Source organism: Panthera leo, chromosome B4 (assembly GCF_018350215.1).
Source record: "Panthera leo isolate Ple1 chromosome B4, P.leo_Ple1_pat1.1, whole genome shotgun sequence".
Taxonomy (NCBI): Eukaryota; Metazoa; Chordata; class Mammalia; order Carnivora; family Felidae; genus Panthera; species Panthera leo.
In genome coordinates this window covers 2,582,022-2,593,294 of record NC_056685.1, presented here as the reverse complement: position 1 = coordinate 2,593,294, position 11,273 = coordinate 2,582,022, and the positions used below count along the sequence as shown (strand labels likewise).

The following is an 11,273-nucleotide window of genomic DNA, read 5'->3' as shown; positions in this document are numbered from 1 at the left end:
TTAAATATTTTTGCACCTACCGACGTCGGCCTGTGGTTGTTCCACCACCCGCCCCCACCACCCCAATAGTCTCCTTATCTCTAAGGGTAATAGTAGGCTTGTGAACTAGTATGGAAGTATTCCCTCCTTTTCAATGTTTTTGGGAAGAGTTTCAGAAGAATTGGTGTGAATTCTTTAAATGTTGGGTAGGATTTACTGTGAAGCCATCTGATCCTGGACTTTTGTTTGTTGGGAAGCTTTTGATGACTGACTCAATCTCCTTCCTTTTTATTGGTCTCTTCAGATTTTCTGTTTCTTCATGGTTCAGCCTTGGTAGGCTGTGTGTTTCTAGGAATGTATCCATTTCTTCTAGGTTGTCCATTGCCTTGGCATGTAACTGTTCAGAGTCGTCTTTTAGGGTCCTTTGCATTGGTGGCATCAGTCGTCATGTCTCCTTTTTCATTTATAGTTCAATTTACACAAGTCCTCCCTCCTTCCTGTTCTTGGTAAGTACAGCTAAAGGTTTGTCCATTTTATTTGTCTTTTTGAGGGACCGATTCTGTTTTGTTGATCGTTTCCATTTTTCATTCCTCTATTTCATATATTTCGGCTCTGATCTTCACTACGTCCTTCCTTCTGCCAGCGTTGGCCTCAGTCTGTTCTTCCTTTGCCAGTCCCTTGAGGTGTGATGTTAGATTGTGTAAGGTCTTTTTCCTTCCTCCCTTCCTCCTTCCTTCCTTCCTTCCTCATTCCTTCCCTCCTCCCTTCCCTCCTTCCTTCCTTCCTCCCTCATTCTTTCCCTCCTCCCTTCCCTTCTCCCTTCCCTCCTTCCTTCCCTCCTCTTCCCTTCCTTTCTCCCTTCCTTCCTTCCTTCCTCCCTCCCTCGCTTCCTCCCTTCCCTCCTTCCTTCCCTCCTTCCTTCCCTCCTCCCTTCCTCCCTTCCCTCCTTCCTTCCCTCCTCCCTTCCTCCCTTCCCTCCTTCCTTCCCTCCTCCCTTCTTTCCTTCCCTCCTCCCTTCCCTCCTTCCTTCCCTCCTCCCTTCTTTCCTTCCCTCCTCCCTTCCCTCCTTCCTTCCTTCCTTCTTCCCTTCCTTCCTTCTTCCCTTCCTTTCTCCCTTCCTTCCCTCCTCCCTTCCTTTCTCCCTTCTTTCCTTCCCTCCTCCCTTCCCTCCTTCCTTCCCTCCTCCCTTCTTTCCTTCCCTCCTCCCTTCCCTCCTTCCTTCCTTCCTTCTTCCCTTCCTTCCTTCTTCCCTTCCTTTCTCCCTTCCTTCCCTCCTCCCTTCCTTTCTCCCTTCCTTCCTTCCTCCCTTCCTTCCTTCCTTCCTTCCCTCCTTCCTTCCCTCCTCCCTTCCTCCCTTCCCTCCTTCCTTCCCTCCTTCCTTCCTTCTCTCCTCCCTTCCTTTCTCCCTTCCTTCCTTCCCTCCTCCCTTCCTTCCCTCCTTCCTTCCTCCCTTCTTCCTTCCTTTCTTCCTTCCTCCCTCCTCCCTGTCTTCCTTCTTTCCTCCCTTCCTTCCATCCTTCCTTCCCTCCTTCCTTCCCTCCTTCCTTCCTCCCTTCCTCCCTTCCTCCCTCCCTCCCTCCCTCCCTTCCTTCCTCCCTCCCTCCCCCATCACCCCCCACTTTTAAAAGAAATCTCAGAAACGAAATTTCCCATGTGACTCACTCAAAACAACATAAGGGATGTATGCCTCTTCTCCATAGTAGCCAGTGCGATGATTAACATAATAAAGTTATTCATCTCTGTCACCATCCTCCAGATTAAATAGCCATATGAACACTGAAACAACACTTTTGTGATTAGGTTGATTGGTGTTTATGATCTTTAATGAGACATAATACAGTCATTTGTGCAAACCACGAGCATATCTTCAACCCAAGTTGTCATGTGGCCAAGTGCAAATTACCCGGGATGGAGACAGCGGCACAGCAGTGGTCAGATTCACATAGCTGTCAGAAATGTAATGTGTTCATTCATGAATGTTGTTTGCTTCTATTTGGGATTTTTGAATCTATTTCCAAAAATATATATATTTTTACATTTATTCATTTTTTGAGAGAGAGAGAGAGAGAGAGAGCACAAGTAGGGGAGGGACAGAGAGAGAGAGGGAGACCCAGAATCTGAAGCAGGCTCCAGGCTCCGAGCTGTCAGCACAGATCCCAACGCGGCGCTCGAAACCATGAAATGCGAGATCATGACCTGAGCCAAAGTCAGACGTTTAACTGACTGAGCCACCCAGGAGCCCCATCTCGAAAAATAGTTTAAAAACTTTTTTATTTTTTTAAGTTTATTTATTTTGAGAGAGAGAGAGAGAGAGAGAGAGAGAGAGAGAAAGCAGGGGAGGGGCAGTGAGAAAGGGAGAGAGAGAATCTTAAGCAGGTTCCATGTCAGTGCAAAACCTGATGTAGGGCTCAATCCCACAAACTGTGAGATCACGACCTGAGCAGAAAATCAAGAGTCAGATGGTTAACCAACTGAGCCATCCAGATCCCCCTGAAAACTGCTTTTCAATTAAGCTTTTTATTTTGAGATAATCGTAGATTTACATGCACATGTGATCAATAATACAGAGATTTCATATACCCTTTACATAGATTCCTTCAGCCAAAACATTGACAAAACCATAATACAATAGCAAGAGCAGTGAACTGACATTAACATGAACCACTGACCTTGTTCAGATTTTCCCCACTTTTACCTGTCCCCTTTCTGTATGTGTGTGTTTAGTTCCATGACATTTTGTCACATGTGTAGGTCTGTGTATCCACCAGCACAGTCAAGATCTAGACCACTGACATCACAAGGGCACCTTGTGCTGTAATTTTACAGACAGAGGAGACACTTAACAGGGGAGAAGTGGTCTCTCCCCCAGCCCTCTCCCATATTTAACCCCTGGAAACTGCTAATCTGTGTTTCATTTCGAGTACATTATGTACAAGTGGTGTCAGGCAGTGTGTAACCTTTGGAATTGGCTTTTTTTTTTCACTCAGCATAATTTTCTGGAGAGTCATTCAAGTTGTTGTGTGTATCGATGGTTCATTTCTTTTTATTGCTGAAGACTGTTCCATGATATGCGTACATGAGTTTTGTTTAACTATTTTACTCACTGAAGGACATTTGGGTTGTTTCCAGTTTGGGGATATTATGAACAAAGCTGATATAAACATTTGTGTATGCTTTTTTAAACGTAGTTTTATTTTCCTGGGACCAATGCCCCTAAAGTGTAACTGTGGAATCTTACCCTAGTTACCTGCGTAGTTTTATTGAGAAACTGTCAAACCATTTTCCAGAGTGACTCTACCATGTTCCATTCCTACCAGAACGTGTGAGGGATCCATGCCGCTCCACCCTCGCCAGTGTTCGATGTTGTCACTGTTTTTGTAAACCCTTCTGATAGGTGTATCGTGCAGTGATATCTCATTGTGGTTTTAATATGCGTTTTCTTAATAGATAATGAATCCTTTTCTGTAGTCAGTTGCCATCTGCCTATCCTCTTTAGTAAAATGACTATTGGTATCTTTTCTTATTTCCTAATTGGATTGTTTGTTTCTGAGAGTTCTTTATATATTCTAGGTACTTGTCCTTTTTAGATATGTGGTCTGAAAATATCATCTCCCAGTCTATAGTCTGTCCTTTTATCCTCTTAATAAGATCTTTTGCAGAGCAAAAGTCTCTGATTTTGTTGAAATTAATTCATCAAGTTTTCTTTTTACAGACATGCTTGTGTTTTGGTGCTAAGTCTGAGAACTCAGGGCCTACTTCAAGTCCCACAGATTTTTTTTCCTACTTTTTCCCTAATGCTTTTTTAATTATTTTACATGTACATTTAAGTCTGTGACCCACTTTGAGTTAATTGTATAAAGTTGACCTTTCGTTTTGTTTTGTTTTTTGCTCTTGGACATCCAATTGTTCTTGCACCATTTGTTGAATGGCTATCTTTCCTTCATTGTATTGGTTTGCACCTCCATGCAAAATATACTTATCAATATGCTATGTCTATGTAGGGCTATTTCTGGGTTCATTAATTATCAATTATATCATGTGCACATTGATGTTATTTTATTTCTTCTTTTCCTGTATGTATCCATTTTATTTTATTTTTTCTTGCTCTGGTGGTGGTCAAAATGTTCAATACTGTGTTGAATCAAGAATGGTGAAAGTGGACCTCCATGTCTTGTACCTGATATTAGGAACTAATATGCAGTATTTAGTTAAGTATAATGTTAGCTGTAGGTAGATTTAGTTGCTTTTTACCAAACTGCAATACTTCTCAATTCCTAACTTAATGAGAGTTTTTTTTAAAAATTATGAATGGATATTAGATTTTATCAAATATTTTGTGTATGTCAATTGATATGATGTGATTTTTCTTTATAATCTAATGATATGGTGAATTATATTGATGGATTTCTAAATGTTGAATGAGCTTCCCATACCTGGAAAAACCCCACTTGGTCATGGTGCATATTATTTTTGAACATTGTTGGATTTGATTTTCTAATAGGTTGGGGATAATTTTTGTATCTTATTTCAGGAGAGATACTGGTCAGTTGGTTTCTTTTTTTGTACTGTCTTTGTCTGGTTTTGGTATCAAGTTATACCAAACTTGTTTTCTACAAGTGGGCTGTTAAGACTTTCCTCCTATTTGTTTACTGGGAAAGATTGAGTAAGTTTGCTGTAAATTCTTATTTAAGTGTTTGGTAGATGTCTACAGTGAAGCCACTTGGGCTTGAGGTTTGGTGAGAGTATTATAATTACAAATTGATTTTTTTAACTGTTATGGGACTATGCTGATTGTCTATTTGACTGTGTATGAGGTTCAGTAGTCTGTGATTATTGAGGAATTGGTCCCTTTCTTACTAGTTGTCAAATGTCTGAGTGTAAAGTTTTTTGTAATATTTTCTTATCCTTTCAATGGCTACAGAATCTGTTGTGATGTCCCGTGTTTTATTCCTGATATTAATAATTTGTGTCTTCTCTCTTGAGATTATTGTCTGTCTTGATAAAGTTTTCTCAATTTTATTTATTTATTTTCAAAGAGCCAGACTTTGGTGCCATTGGCTCTATTGTTTTTCTGTCTCAGTTTCAGTGATTTCTGTTTTTTTTCCCCTTCTTTGTACTTGCTTTAGGTTTTTCTTCTTCTTTCTTATTTTTTGTTCTTTGTTTTTCAGACTTTTAACTTTGAATTAGGCTACAGAAACCATTTGCTTTACCTGTTCCCAGGGGAGTAAGTGGTGGCTGCTTTTCCCATTAGAAACTTAACCACTTAGTTAAGTGATTGAGCAGAGTTGCTGATTCCAGTCAGTTGGATCCAAAGTTGCAGAATGGCCAGCATCTGTTAGTAGCACTAATAATAAATTTTTAATTAGTCATTTGAAGATATAACTGTAATGTGTAAAGTTTTGAATTTATGGACTTATGGTTATTCTTCAGCAGGTTAATTAAACCTAATATTTCATACTCAAACTAGAGTATCATTAGGAAATGTGTGAATTTTATCAATTACAGCTTATTTTCTTCCAATATAGAACTAACTTGAGTTGAAAAGCAATGTGAAGATCTGCCTCAAACATTCTAGTATCTTCTTTGCCTTTTTCCCTGTCCCTAAACTAATTTTGATGGAATTAATCTGTGAATAGAATGCATATCTTAATTTGAAAAGAAATATTCAGCAATCTATTAGTAACTGTGGTGTTTTTCTCCCAGTATTATAACCCAGAGTCTTGCAATAAAAACAACCATTGCTATAAATAGCATATTTTAAAGCATATGGAATTATTTCCTTAATGAAACATTTTAAAAATGATTTATCTGAATTTCTGACTCCACTCAGACCTTGCTGAGAAATGTGATCTTGTAAGGCCATGAGTACTTGGATTATCTTGGAGTGACACTAGCGGGTGGCTAGATTCGATTAATTCCTCCAATGCAGAAATAACTGTACCAAAAAACCATATGAAGATATGATAGTTAGGTTTGCCCTTTGAGAATATTCTTTGTCCATTCTGTTACTAATTTACTCACTTGTGTTTTTATTTCATAAATAAAGGAATTATCATGTAGGGAAAAAAGCAGTTTATAAACAGACATTTAATGCACTTTACCTATTAAGCTGAAAGTCATAATAGATTAAAACTGGGTGTTTAAAAATCGTGTTACAATGGGATATAAATATTTTATTTCATTTAGATATCTCTCTCGTAATCACTTTTCGAGGCTTGAGCAACTTTTTTTTTCTTTTTGACAATTTCACAAGGAACATAATGAATGAACTTTGCCAAATCTGCAGTTTTGTAAACGCATCAGAAGCAAATTATACCAACTGCTGCAGAGCACAAGCAAGAGCCCTTCAGTGCTTCCCTTTACGACTCGGACGGCCTGCTCAATGGGCTGTGGTTTCCTTGCCATTTGTCCTGCCCGGAGATGCAAATACGAACGTATGCGTGTATCGCTGTGTACATGCACCACTTTTAGAACGTGCCAAATTTAATACTAGTCAGACAAAAGTACTAGCAACCGCTTGCAAAAGGAAAACAATCTTAAAAACGTGAACTTCAAAGCTTAAAGGAAAAGAGAAGCCATTGAGAGAAGTATCCATATTGAGCACCCCGTAATCTTGACACAAGACAGAAAAGCGCAGGGGAAGACTTAGTCCCTCGTTAAGGAATAATTCTACCACAACTGATTGTGTTGTCAAGTCTTCTGCAAGAACAGGTGAATGCAGTTGATTTCGGAGAAAGATGAGTCAATAAAGGCGGGAAAGGAGCTCTTGGTTTTATGGCGGGCCTGGGAAAAGGAATTTTTTCCTAACCCCTAGGAAAGGTTTTTCTGCCTAAGCCAACAACATCATTACAAGAGCGATAGTAAAGTCACCAACAGGTTTACGGGGCCTCACGGCATAAGTACCAAATGATGTGATCTAATTTGACCCGATTCAGTAGTAATCTCCTGAACAGCTCTCTCTTCAAGGTCCACCTTAACCGCTTGGTACTTGCTAACCCCACGCATGTGTTGTTCAGCTCCACAAGCAAGGTTATTCCTGTCCCTGTTCTTCCTCATCACCTGCCAACACCCCTGTTTGCAGCAGAGTTCTCTGCACCTCCTGTGCCCATGATCACCAGGTAAGTGTTGGTTAACATCAACATCTACAGTATGGATGAGAAAGGTCTGGATTTTCAATAAATACAAGACAGCTAATTAACTCGGATCTAGAAGGCTACCAATAAGATTGTGAGGCAACTCAAGAACCATGGTAGAAATCCAAAGTGTGTGTGTGTATGCATTTATTTTGCATATATATATTCATTATACCATATTATATAGTTGTACCATAGAGCACAGTTATTATACCTATCATATGGATTATGCATATGAAACAGGGGACATAGCCATTGCGGGAAGCATGTGAGCCCAGGTGCTATCAACCCGCGGTTTCCTAAGTGGAGAGTTTGAGCACCAAGGCCACCGGCAGTCCCAACAGAAGCTCCTTCATTTTCCCAGAAGATCTGAGAATCTTGAAAAAATACCTGAACCAAATGAAGACATTCCATGGAACATTTTGGAACACGAATGTTCAAAACTTCTGAAGCTGAGATAGATCCCGTGTGTATGGGAGGTTTCTCAGGGAATCACATGGATGCCCAGCGCCACTGAGGCTTCGTCAGTGGTTGTGCTGAATCCCTAAGCATCTAGAAAAAGAGCACTCAAAAGAAATGGACCCCGATTGCCCCTCAGGGCCTTCTGGGACCCCTCAAAATGCAGGCAGCACGGTTTAGTTTAGTTGGTGCAAAGATGCAAGGCGGCACGGGACTAAGTCATACAGTGATTCCTCGTGACCTTTTCATTTCAACTCATTTCGTACTAATCCTTTCAGCTCATAAAAGTTTTAGAGGATGCTAAAATATACTTTGACATGTAAAAAATGTCAAAAGTTAAAATACAACTCACGTACATAACAGCACCCAAATTGTATGTATACAACTTACTAAATTCTCACACAGTAAATACACTTGTATAAACAGATCAAAAAATAGGACAGTCCCGGACCCCAGAGCCCCCCCACCCTTTCCTTTCCCTTGATGACCAGCCCTGGAGAGGACATCACTGTCCTGCTCCCCCAGGCCCCAGGCAGGTGTGCTTGCACAAGGCTGTCATATAGATGGAACCAGAACACCTGCACGTTTCGTGTGTGAGGTTCCTGGAGGCAGCCACGTGACATTTGTTAAACAGATGTTGCTTCCAAAACTAGCAGAGAAGTAGGCGTGTAGAAGGAGTTATCTACTGTGGAACTTGTTGCCATCAGCAGGATATCTCCTCGCCACTGTGGGGAAGCAACGTCTTCTGCACCCCGCGGCCGACCCCCCAGATGGCTGGGGGAGCTCGTCCTCATCAGGAGTAGGCATCTCTTGGTGGCGGGCCTGCATCCCAGCTGCCGGGAGGGAAAGGCATGTCTGTCCCTCTGTGGAACCCCGTGCACCTGGTCTGGAAAGTTTTTATTGTGATGTGCACGCCTTTTCCATGAGCGTGAGGAATAGATTGGCCCCGATTTCACTCTTACAGGTTGATTATCTTGTACCAATGACTATCTCACACAGTTTATTTCCCTCTTTGTGCCTGAAGGAGATTCTTTTGGAAGCTTAAATTTACCTGTGTTTTTTTTTTGTTTTTTTTTTTTTTTGTGTGGGGGGGGTCATTCCTATTTGATGAGTTTGTTCAGAACTAAATGAAACGTGCTAATTGCCTGGAAAAGAAAACAAATGAACCCAAATATCAGCTTTAACCCCTTGTTAATTGCCAAGGTTATTCTAGCATTTCTGCCTCTCTCAGTCTGGAATGACCGTATTTAAGATGAAGCCCTGTTTCCTAAAATCCTAATGCTGATGGTATCTTCCTGTAGATATACAGCATTCACAGTGAGTTCTCCAGACGTTTGCCAACTCAGTGTTCTATTTTCCCTTTTCGGTGCGATTCCCTTATCTGGGACCTCTGCTGAGGTTATCAGCCAGCTGGGCAGGACTTAGTAAAATCCTTTTTTGCCTTGAAAGGATTAATCTTGGTGCAGGGACTATCTATTCTGGCGCTTGAGTATAAGAAAGCGAAATGCTTTCGGTTGGCCCAAAATGTCTGAGAAAGCCTTGGGATGTTTCATAGGTGTGAATAACGAAGCTGTTCCTATTCTGTCATTCCATTCCTTTTTTAACATTGGTATTCCTTAACATAAGTCTCCAGCAGTACGTATCAATGATCCGTGCATATTAATCACAAACTATGGCAAATTAATAGAGTATTTCATAATTCTGCAGACATCCGTAAATCTTTTCTGACAGTTGGCTGGAGATCTCCTGGGGTATTAGTTTTCCTTCGTAGCAGATATATGATACTTTTCTGCCAACACAACAATACCAGATAAAGCCTCTGTATATGTGGCTGTTTGTTTGCCTTCTCAGATTTAAAAAACAGCAGCAACAACAACAACAAGAAGCAATTGTGTGCTAGAACAAAATATTTTCTGTGATATCGTGGCATCTTCTTTCCAGAAAATCTTTAAAGATAGGTTAGCTTCTCTATGTCTTTATTGGTTTTTGTGAAGTTGTACGAACACGCATTATGCCATATCGTGGCGATCGCTCATTGAACCCAGAGTTAGAATTTTTCAGTATTTATCAGGTACGTTTTATTAAACACCTTAGTCATGCCGGAGGTGTGTCAATTGAACATCACTTATTTCTTATTTCCCTGATATGAAGCTGTCACTTTCGAATAATTTCAAAATTCTCTTGAGCCGGATGGAAGTCCCTGTCTGAAACACTCTTGCGTGAAAACCAAGTGGTTCCACAGGTTAACCAGTAACATTAACAAACTGAGCAAGTGTTCCATTCTCTCTTCCTGAAATCATTTTCTTTGAACTTTGAGTCTTTTACAATTAGTAAAACTATTTATCTCTTTACTCTTTCTCTTTCTTTCTTTCTTTCTTTCTTTCTTTTCTTTCTTTCCTTCCTTCCTGCTTTCTGCTTACTTTTCTTTTACCAGACTACTAGAATAAAAAGAATGCAGCAGAGAATAGTTGGAATTTATTTCAGGTTTGTGATTTCATTAAAATTGAAACGTCCATATCGCTCCTCTTCCAAATTCTTTTCATGGACTTTTTCCTCCATGTGATTCATTGTATCATGGTCTAGTGGGAGCTTTACTTTTCTGGAGGACATTGAGTTGAGATGGTTGGGGATGGTTGACCCGTGAAGGTGACAGAGATCACCTCACATGGGAAGATGGCGGGTGATGGAACTGACAGGAACAGCTACATTCCTGACGTCAGAAGAAGTGATTAAGTCCATAATCAGATGGCTTATTCATATGTCTTACTAAGTACACATATGTGACAGTATATGCCCGGCATAAGCCTCAGGTCTTTAAATTATTAACTCGTTCATCTTCATAGTTTCTTATCATTGCTGTGCATCAGATGAACTGGGCCCAGAATGGTTAAGCAGCAGCCCATGGTCCCACGGCTTTCAGCGCTGGGGGCGGACTAGAACACACGGGGCTCCAGAATCCAGAGTTTAGATGCCGTGCTATGTTTCCTGACCTATCTTCACTAACATGGGGAGTGGTCATCTTTCCTAGGTCAGTGGACTCGATCATAGCTACACCCGTGTTCCTGCCCCCTACCAAAAGAAAGAGAAAACCCATACAGGGTGTCATGGGAGAAGATGTCGCTGGCTTGGCAACACATATTTATAAGGCAAGGGGAGGCATTCTGAATGAAAATCTTCTTTTCTTATTTGCAACTGGAAAAGGTTTTCAAAGAACTTCTCAATCTTTCAAAGTGCTTTCAGTGCTTTTCAGCAGGCACTGAAAGTAGGAATAATGGAACTGATAAAATGATGTTGATTGCATTAATGCTGCCTCTCAGCGCTGGTCTCCAGTAACAGGGAAGAGCCTTAACTAATACTGCCGAGGAGAGGAAAAGACACGAGGAGACCAGAATTCATTATATGATAGACTTCATCTACACCTGGGATCCTTTTTCTTTAAAAAATGCTACCTTTTCTCTTCCTTTGTGAATGGAATCAATAGGAAAATATATTGAAATAGTCACATACATCATTTCACTTTTTTCTGATAAAAGATTCAACAAAGTTATAGCTACCCAAAGTTATAATTTTTCCCCGTGGTTTTGAGTTCAGAGAAACTTTGCTCAGATATTACTGATTTTCTGGTACGTGTGAGGAGAATATGTTAGATAGTTAAATGTGATTTCCGAGATCATGAAATGCTTGAAACCGTGGAGTTGTCCT

The 11,273-nt window shown here is 40.6% G+C and overlaps 1 long non-coding RNA gene across 1 annotated transcript; it reads right to left on the bottom strand.

Moving 5' to 3' along the window:
• Positions 1 to 289: 289 nt before the first annotated feature.
• LOC122225486 lies at positions 290 to 2,737 on the bottom strand. Its single transcript, XR_006205204.1, has 3 exons — positions 2,649 to 2,737; positions 1,642 to 1,755; positions 290 to 656 (listed from the first exon to the last, which is right to left on the bottom strand). It is a non-coding gene; the product is annotated as an uncharacterized LOC122225486 (long non-coding RNA).
• Positions 2,738 to 11,273: the final 8,536 nt, after the last annotated feature.